This window comes from Zingiber officinale, chromosome 2A, assembly GCF_018446385.1.
Source record: "Zingiber officinale cultivar Zhangliang chromosome 2A, Zo_v1.1, whole genome shotgun sequence".
Lineage (NCBI taxonomy): Eukaryota > Viridiplantae > Streptophyta > Magnoliopsida > Zingiberales > Zingiberaceae > Zingiber > Zingiber officinale.
In genome coordinates, this window is record NC_055988.1 from 15,479,606 (window position 1) to 15,487,146 (window position 7,541).

The window sequence follows — 7,541 nt, forward strand, 5'->3', positions numbered from 1 at the left end:
AATTCAGATTTTCAAAGATGGATTTTCAAAGACCCAAATAATTCAGATTTTCAAAAGTCAGGTACTTTACCCTAATGACTCTACTTTAATATTTTAATGTTAAAATGATTTAATTAATCTGCTTTAGTATTTTAATATTAAAATACTTTAATTAATATAATTTCATTATAAAGGGTCAATGTGATTTTAATGTATTATATTATACACGCGATGTGTCTGCACGATCACTAATATATATAATATGTGAAAGGAGGCGGTCGAAATCACTACATACCTTTTTGAGCAACAAATAAAAAGAATCCATATGATAAAATATTAGTTATTCTATTTGGATAAATTTTATCCCGATCGACGCGACATTCAGAGCACGCAGATCTTGCTTACACACAAGTCAATTTGATTCAGTGTAATCTGAGTCCTAGATTTGTTTTCTCTACACACCCCACACATGAGAAAAAGTCTCTCTTCATATATTTATCCACATCATCAATATATATAAATCAATATAATCAACCAATATATCTTAAAAATTTTAATATGAAAATAAATTTCTATTCATGGTGAAACTTCTTTATTTTTTCACCTCTCCTCCAAACAAAATCGTCTCTTACATATAGTAAAGTAATGAAATGATCACTTGCCAATCTCTTCAGGACGGCCTCATACTTCTGGAAAGAGATAAATCTGGAAAGTTTCGTCCCATAATAACAACGCACTGCACGCAGACAAGAGTGAGACAACTAACACGTCATTTCGCATCCCCGCAAATCATATAATTAATCATACCGAAATTACTGATCATTTGTCCTATTATATATCTAAAACATTTCTTCAAGTCGCTATCCCTCTTTTTGCTCCTGTAGCGGCTTGACTAACACGGCGTTGTTTTCCTTTTTCCTAACACCGCATTAATTGGCATCGCCGACGTGCTGCATGCGGATCTACGTACCATGTCAAGAGCAGTGCCAGCGAATCTGAAAATCTCCAGACCCGTGTGAATCAAATTTTCACCGGATTCAACGTGAGTGGACGCATCCAATTCGAGCTGAAAGGGAGATATATATGCATGACAGCCTGAAGGTGTCGACGTCGTCGGCAATGCATCACATTTTGTTTATGATGCCGACAACAAGAGGAGAGGAGAAGACGACGACGATGATGATGTAGAGGGGAATATGATCATCTCTTCGTCTTGCTGGACAACAACGGGAACGACTGCAGCTAACGGCGCACCTTAGCTTTCAGGCTGACCGTGGCGGGCGCGCGCGCGCGCGCGCGGATCCGATCGACGAGAGTGCAGTGGGGCACGAATGGTACTGTCGGCGACTTCGCTGCCGGCCACGTAGCGCCGCATTCCGCAGTCAAACTTGGCGGGTGAGGCGGCGTGAGTTGGGCCTGACTCTGATATGTTTCGTGATGATGACCCGAATTAATTTACTGGAAGGCAGGGACCAGAGAAGGGTCAGTGCAGCTTGGAGGAGGAGTGAAAATGATCATTCTGTGTACAAAGTTACTATCGATGTAGGGTCAGTCGGTCAGAGATAAAATTCAATTGCCCCCATGGACCGGCAACACTTGATATTTGTACGGTGTATGTGATGTTGTGCTCAGGTCGATCCTAAATTTTGAAGCTCTCAGTTGTATTCATATTTCATATAAAAAATAATAAAATTAATATTATAAAAATAATTTATAACAGATCAGATAAATTCAAATTTATCATTTGTGAATTGATAAAATTAAGTTATTGAACTGTCATAGTAATATTTGGAGCAAAGGAAAACTTAAATAGTTTAAAAGTATGAATTTTACTAGAATAAAAAGGATCAAGCAAACTAATTGGGTGAGCTAAATTATTTTTTATTTAATTATGTATGAACGTAAATCAACCGGGATCAAATAAGAAAACTTCACTTAAATTGAAGGGCCTAAGCACATGTACTACTGTCTAGCGATGATGGATGACGACACGAAGACGGTGACACGATGATGCGACGATAAAGGCATTGAAAATCACAATGTGGGAATTGGAAAAGTGGCGACGGTGGTTGGCAATATGGGTGAAGAGTTGGAGGGTCATAAAAAAAATAAACTCTAGAAAATTAGGATTTAGGAACCGTAGGAATAGGAAAAGCCCGGTGAAGAATGAAAGGATCCTCTCCCGTGTGCATGTTTTTCATTTTTTGTTTTGTGTTTTTTGGCACTTATATAAAAAAACAAAAAGAAAAAAAGGTTCATAATTAATATTTTAGAAGTTGTAGTTAAGCCCTTTTTAATTTAAGTTTTTTTCAACGAACTTAGGGATTGTTTTGTTAGCATTTACTTAAAATAATAATAAAAAATTACTTAAACAAAATTAGGCCTTGCCAGTGGTGGGCCCTATCCGTTGGCCCCAACTCAGAACACCCTAGGGCTGACTTTGGTTGCACCATAATAGATTATATGATCGATTCTCAGTATATGGAAAATATATTACGAGTCACTTAACTTCATGCAAAGGATCATTTGGTGAGTAAAGTCTCATGTGATTATCCATGCAAAGAGTCATCGTATTGGATGAAGTCCCTCATAATTTACCTCCCTTCTAAATCGTATTAAATTGTTCTGGAAGGACAATCAGGGTGAGAGTTATCACATTTTGTTGTCATAGAGAAGAATTTGGAAGGGAGGTAAATCATAGGGGAGTTCATCCAATACAGTGGCCCTTTGCATGGAATAATCACATGGGACTTCGTCTAATACAATGACCCTTTACATGCATTACAAAAAAAAATCAAGATTACCGACGGAAATATCTATCGGTATTCCGTCGGTATATGATCTTACCGATAGATTACAGACGGAGTTATAGGTGTCGGTAGGTGATTTGTCGGAAACGAGATTACCGACGAAATACGCTATTCCTTCGGTAATATTCTACCGACGGAAAATTAGTCCGTCGATAATAATGCCGGAATAGTGTAATGGAACTGGGTGGGAAGTTAAATAGATTACAGACGGAACATAAGTTTTTGTCGGTAAATACCGACAGAAAATCGGGTTTCCGTCGGTATTTACCGACGAAACTGGGGTTTCTATCGGTAAATACCGACGAAAATGTAATTTTTCATCGATAATGTATTGAAATACCGACAGAAACTTGGGTTTCCGTCGGCAATTTTTTCGATAATTACTAACGGAAACTAAATTCCATCGGTAAACAAAAAAAAATTCACAGGTACAATTTGCTTTCGCGCTTGCTCTATTTACAATTTTCAAATATCCAAAATCATCACAGACGATGACATTATAATCCATTACATACAATCCACACATACAAAAATATAATCCACACATACATCATATAACAATCACATACAAACAATCACACTTACAAAATCCACACATAAAAATAAAATCCACACATCCTAACAATTTCATTCTTCTTCGTACAAACATATAAGGACAAATAAACATTTATACTTTTTAGAAACAATTAAAATCATCTAAACTAAATAATTCTGCAGAATATAAATACAAATATCCATATATAAATCCAAGTTTACATAATACATACCGTAATAGAAAGTACTCCAAATAATATAAGAACACAAGATAATAGAGAAAATCTTGTCGAAAGACAAATATCAAATGATCATGTTGATATATAAATAAACATTTTTGCTATATGAATACCGAATTTTATTTATAATAAAATGATATCTGAAAAAAAAATGAGCATATGATGATATGTAAATAGAATCGACCGTGACTCTTGAAACATATAGTAATAAAATGAGCATCTTCTATCGGCTGACGAGCATCATCAGAATTTCTAGGACATTTGTGATGTCTTATTTGTACACTATCAACAAAATAATAGGAGCAGAAAGAAGATGCTTCTTCAACCAGATAAGCATTACATATTGACCCCTTAACTCTTGCTTTGTTACGAACATTATTTTTTAATTTTCTCAAAAACCTTTCGAATGGATACATCCATCTGTACTGCACAGGACTTGCTATTTGTGCCTCGTATGGTAAATGCACTGGTAGATGTTCCATTGAATAAAAAAAACTAGATGGGAATATGCGCTCCGACTTACATAATATAAGAGGAATGTCTGTTTCTAGCCGAAGGATATCATCCATCATAATACACCTCACTGTCAAATCTCTAAAAAATAGACTCAATTCAGTGAGTGCTTGCCAAACATTTTGAGAAAGTAAGTCATGGAAAGCTACTGGAATAAGTCTTTGCATGAATACATGACAGTCATGACATTTCATTCCAAACATCTTTAATCTATTCATATCCACACACCGAGCCATATTTGAGGCATACCCATCTGGAAATTTAATTTTTTTCAACTAATTACATAAAGCTTGCTTACTATCTTTGTCTAATGTATAACAAGCTTTTGGAAATCTATTGATTGTTTCATCCTGATGCAACTTTGGTCTATTAACTAGTTCCTTTAATTCTTCACGTGAGTTTGCAGTATCTTTAGTTCTTCCAAGCACATTCATCACAGTGTTGAAAATATTATCAAATTTTTTTTTTCAATATGCATGACATCTAAATTATGTCGAATAAGTAGATATTTCCAATATGGTAACTCCCAAAAAATACTCCTTTTCTTCTAACCACACTTGCACATCCTAACAATGTATTTATTTAACTCATCGGAATCAGGTTGAGATACTGGTAGAAATCCATAACTGTCTATTTGCTCAATGATTTCTTCACCTGAAACATGGACTGGAGGAGGTTTTCTTATTACAATATTTTTTTAAAAAAAAATCTTATTTTGCCTAAAAGAGTGATCAAGTGGTAAAAATTTATGACGATTATCAAACCAAGATGCTTTCCCACTGTAAGGTAATGAAAATGGATCAGAATCTGTCATGCAGTGTGGACATGCTAATTTACCAGCCGTGTTCCATCCTGACAATATTGAGAATGCTAGAAATCACTAATTGTCCATAATAATGCAGTATGCAATCTAAAATTAGTTTTACTTGCAACATCATAAGTCACTGACCTACATTCCATAATTCATTCAACTCAGCAATCAGAGGTTGCAAAAAAACATCTATCTTCTCTTTGGGATTTGTTGGGCAAGGAATAAGTACTATAAGAAACATAAATTCATCTTTCATACACATCTATGGCGGTAAATTGTACGGTGTTAATATAACTAGCCAAGGTGAATATTGTTGCCCTGACTAACCAAATGGTTGAAATTCATCTGCGAAAAGTCTCAATCTTACATTTTGTGGTTCCATTACAAAAGAGGGAAATAAAGCATCAAGATGTTTCCATGCAGGGGAATCACAATGATGACACATTATACCTCCATCGTGCTCATGCTCATGATGTCACATCATGTGGCAAACTGTAAAAGCAGATGCATACAAACGTTAAAGTCTAGTGGTTAATGGAAAATAATACATCACTTTCCAAGTGATTTTTTTCTTCTTCTGCCCTGGTATGTGAGTACCATGCTTATAATGAGGGCGTGTACAGATTTTGTATTCATGCATATCATTGTCTTCATTCCAAAATATCATGCAGTTATTAATACAATAATCAATCTTCTTTACAGGCAAACCTAAATCTCTGGCCAATTTCTTTGTATTGTAAAAACTATCAGTCATTATGTTATTAGCAGGAAGCAATTCTAATATCAATTGACATATGTCATCGTAACATCTTTATGAAAAATGATGTTCTGCTTTTATATTCAATAACCTTGCAATAGCTGATAACTGAGAATGACCAGAGGGAATGTCTTCCCACACTTCTCTTTCACTAGCCTTTAACATTTCATATAGTTGCTGATATTCAGGTGTTGGTGTTTCATCTATATTGGAATAATCAACTGTAGCATTCATCGCATCGTGAACCATTGATTGCATTGCAATATCATTAGTTGATAATTCAGGGGAAGTAAAAGTTATGGCAGATGACGACCCGTCAGAAGGCCCAATTGATTTATATAAATAAGGCTCTCCATGACAATACTAATTATAGTAATTTGGTACAAAATCATTTCTATATATATATGTACTTTCACGGTATCCTCATCACGGAAGGCTCAATTCCTATATTTCTTAAGATTACATGGATCCGTAACTCAGCACCATTCATACATCTGGACGACTCTTTACAAAGTTCACAAACTCTTCAATTTCAGCAATAAAATCATCTCTAATAAATCAATTTTCTAATCGATTGTACATCCAAGCTTTGTTCATAGACATTTTCACCTAAAACTAATAAATTAAGAATTAGAAATTAGCTTAGATAAACGTACAAACACAAAACAAGCAAAAGAACTATATTATGTTATAGATTAATATACGAACATAACATATATCCAAATTAAATCATACTAAATAATATAAAATATAATTTACTAAATTATACCTAAAGATATGTAGGTCTACCGGAGAAGAGTAGCAAATGCTATCTGTTTATAAAATAAAAATAATTTAACACAAAATTTATCAAAAAATAACAAGTAGAAAGACGACCGTCGCAGACCAACATAGCAACATCCGACACAGTCGTCAGCAAGTTGTTGGCAGCAGCCGACACACCTTAGGTCCCTACTTGAGAGCAAATAGGCAATAATTAGTATTTTGATACTTCTTGCTACTGGCAAAGTGGTGCAGGAAGGCATTCTTGAAATTTTGAAAATAATTGATGGATCCAACAGGTAATCCGTCGAACCACTTTTGTACCGAGCCAGATAGAGTGTTTAAAAACACCCAGCACTTAATGGTGTCACTGTACTGGTGCAACAGTTCAGCGTTCTGAAATTTATAGAGGTGATTTTCTGGATCCTTGCTACCGTCATACTCTCCAATAGCTAGAGGCTTATACCCCTTTGGTAGCTTTTCCTCGAACACCCTTAGAGAGAAAGGTACTTGCAATTTCTCAAGAACCTCCTTTGGCTCCTCTCGTATGACGATAGCCTTCCCCTTTTTTAAGTCTCTAGGTGGGGAACTTTCATCCATGGAGGCCTAGTGCTGCTCTTTCTTATTGTAGTAATCTGAGCTGGGGTCATGATAGAAAGCTCGAGGTAAATCCTCGAGCTGTTTCCTCTTAGACCCCCTATCCGAAGCATGGATCTAGTCCTTTGAAACTGTAGGTATCCTATGTGGTTGTGAAGCGATGGTATGCCTCTCGGAAGCCGCTTACCTCTTGGCTTACTTGAACAATTGTACTCTCCAACTGTCATGGTTACATTGATCTTATCGGTATCCTCCATCGTCACGTTCCAGAACAGATGGAGAAGAATCTCACAAACGACGCCAAATTGATCCTGTCCGGAATCTGAGTCAAACGGAGGCCGATGGAGATGGCATTGGTGTTGACGGAGAGGCAACTTTGACGCACCTTGTGTATGTGCGTCAGAAAAGTGAACCCCCACGTGGAACCTCAAGGTCTGTAGTATGAGAAATGGTGGAACTTAGACTTTGCGCACACTCAAACAAGCACACGGAGCGTTAGAGACTAGAAACCAAGGAAAAAGTCCTCGGCGCAGGACCTC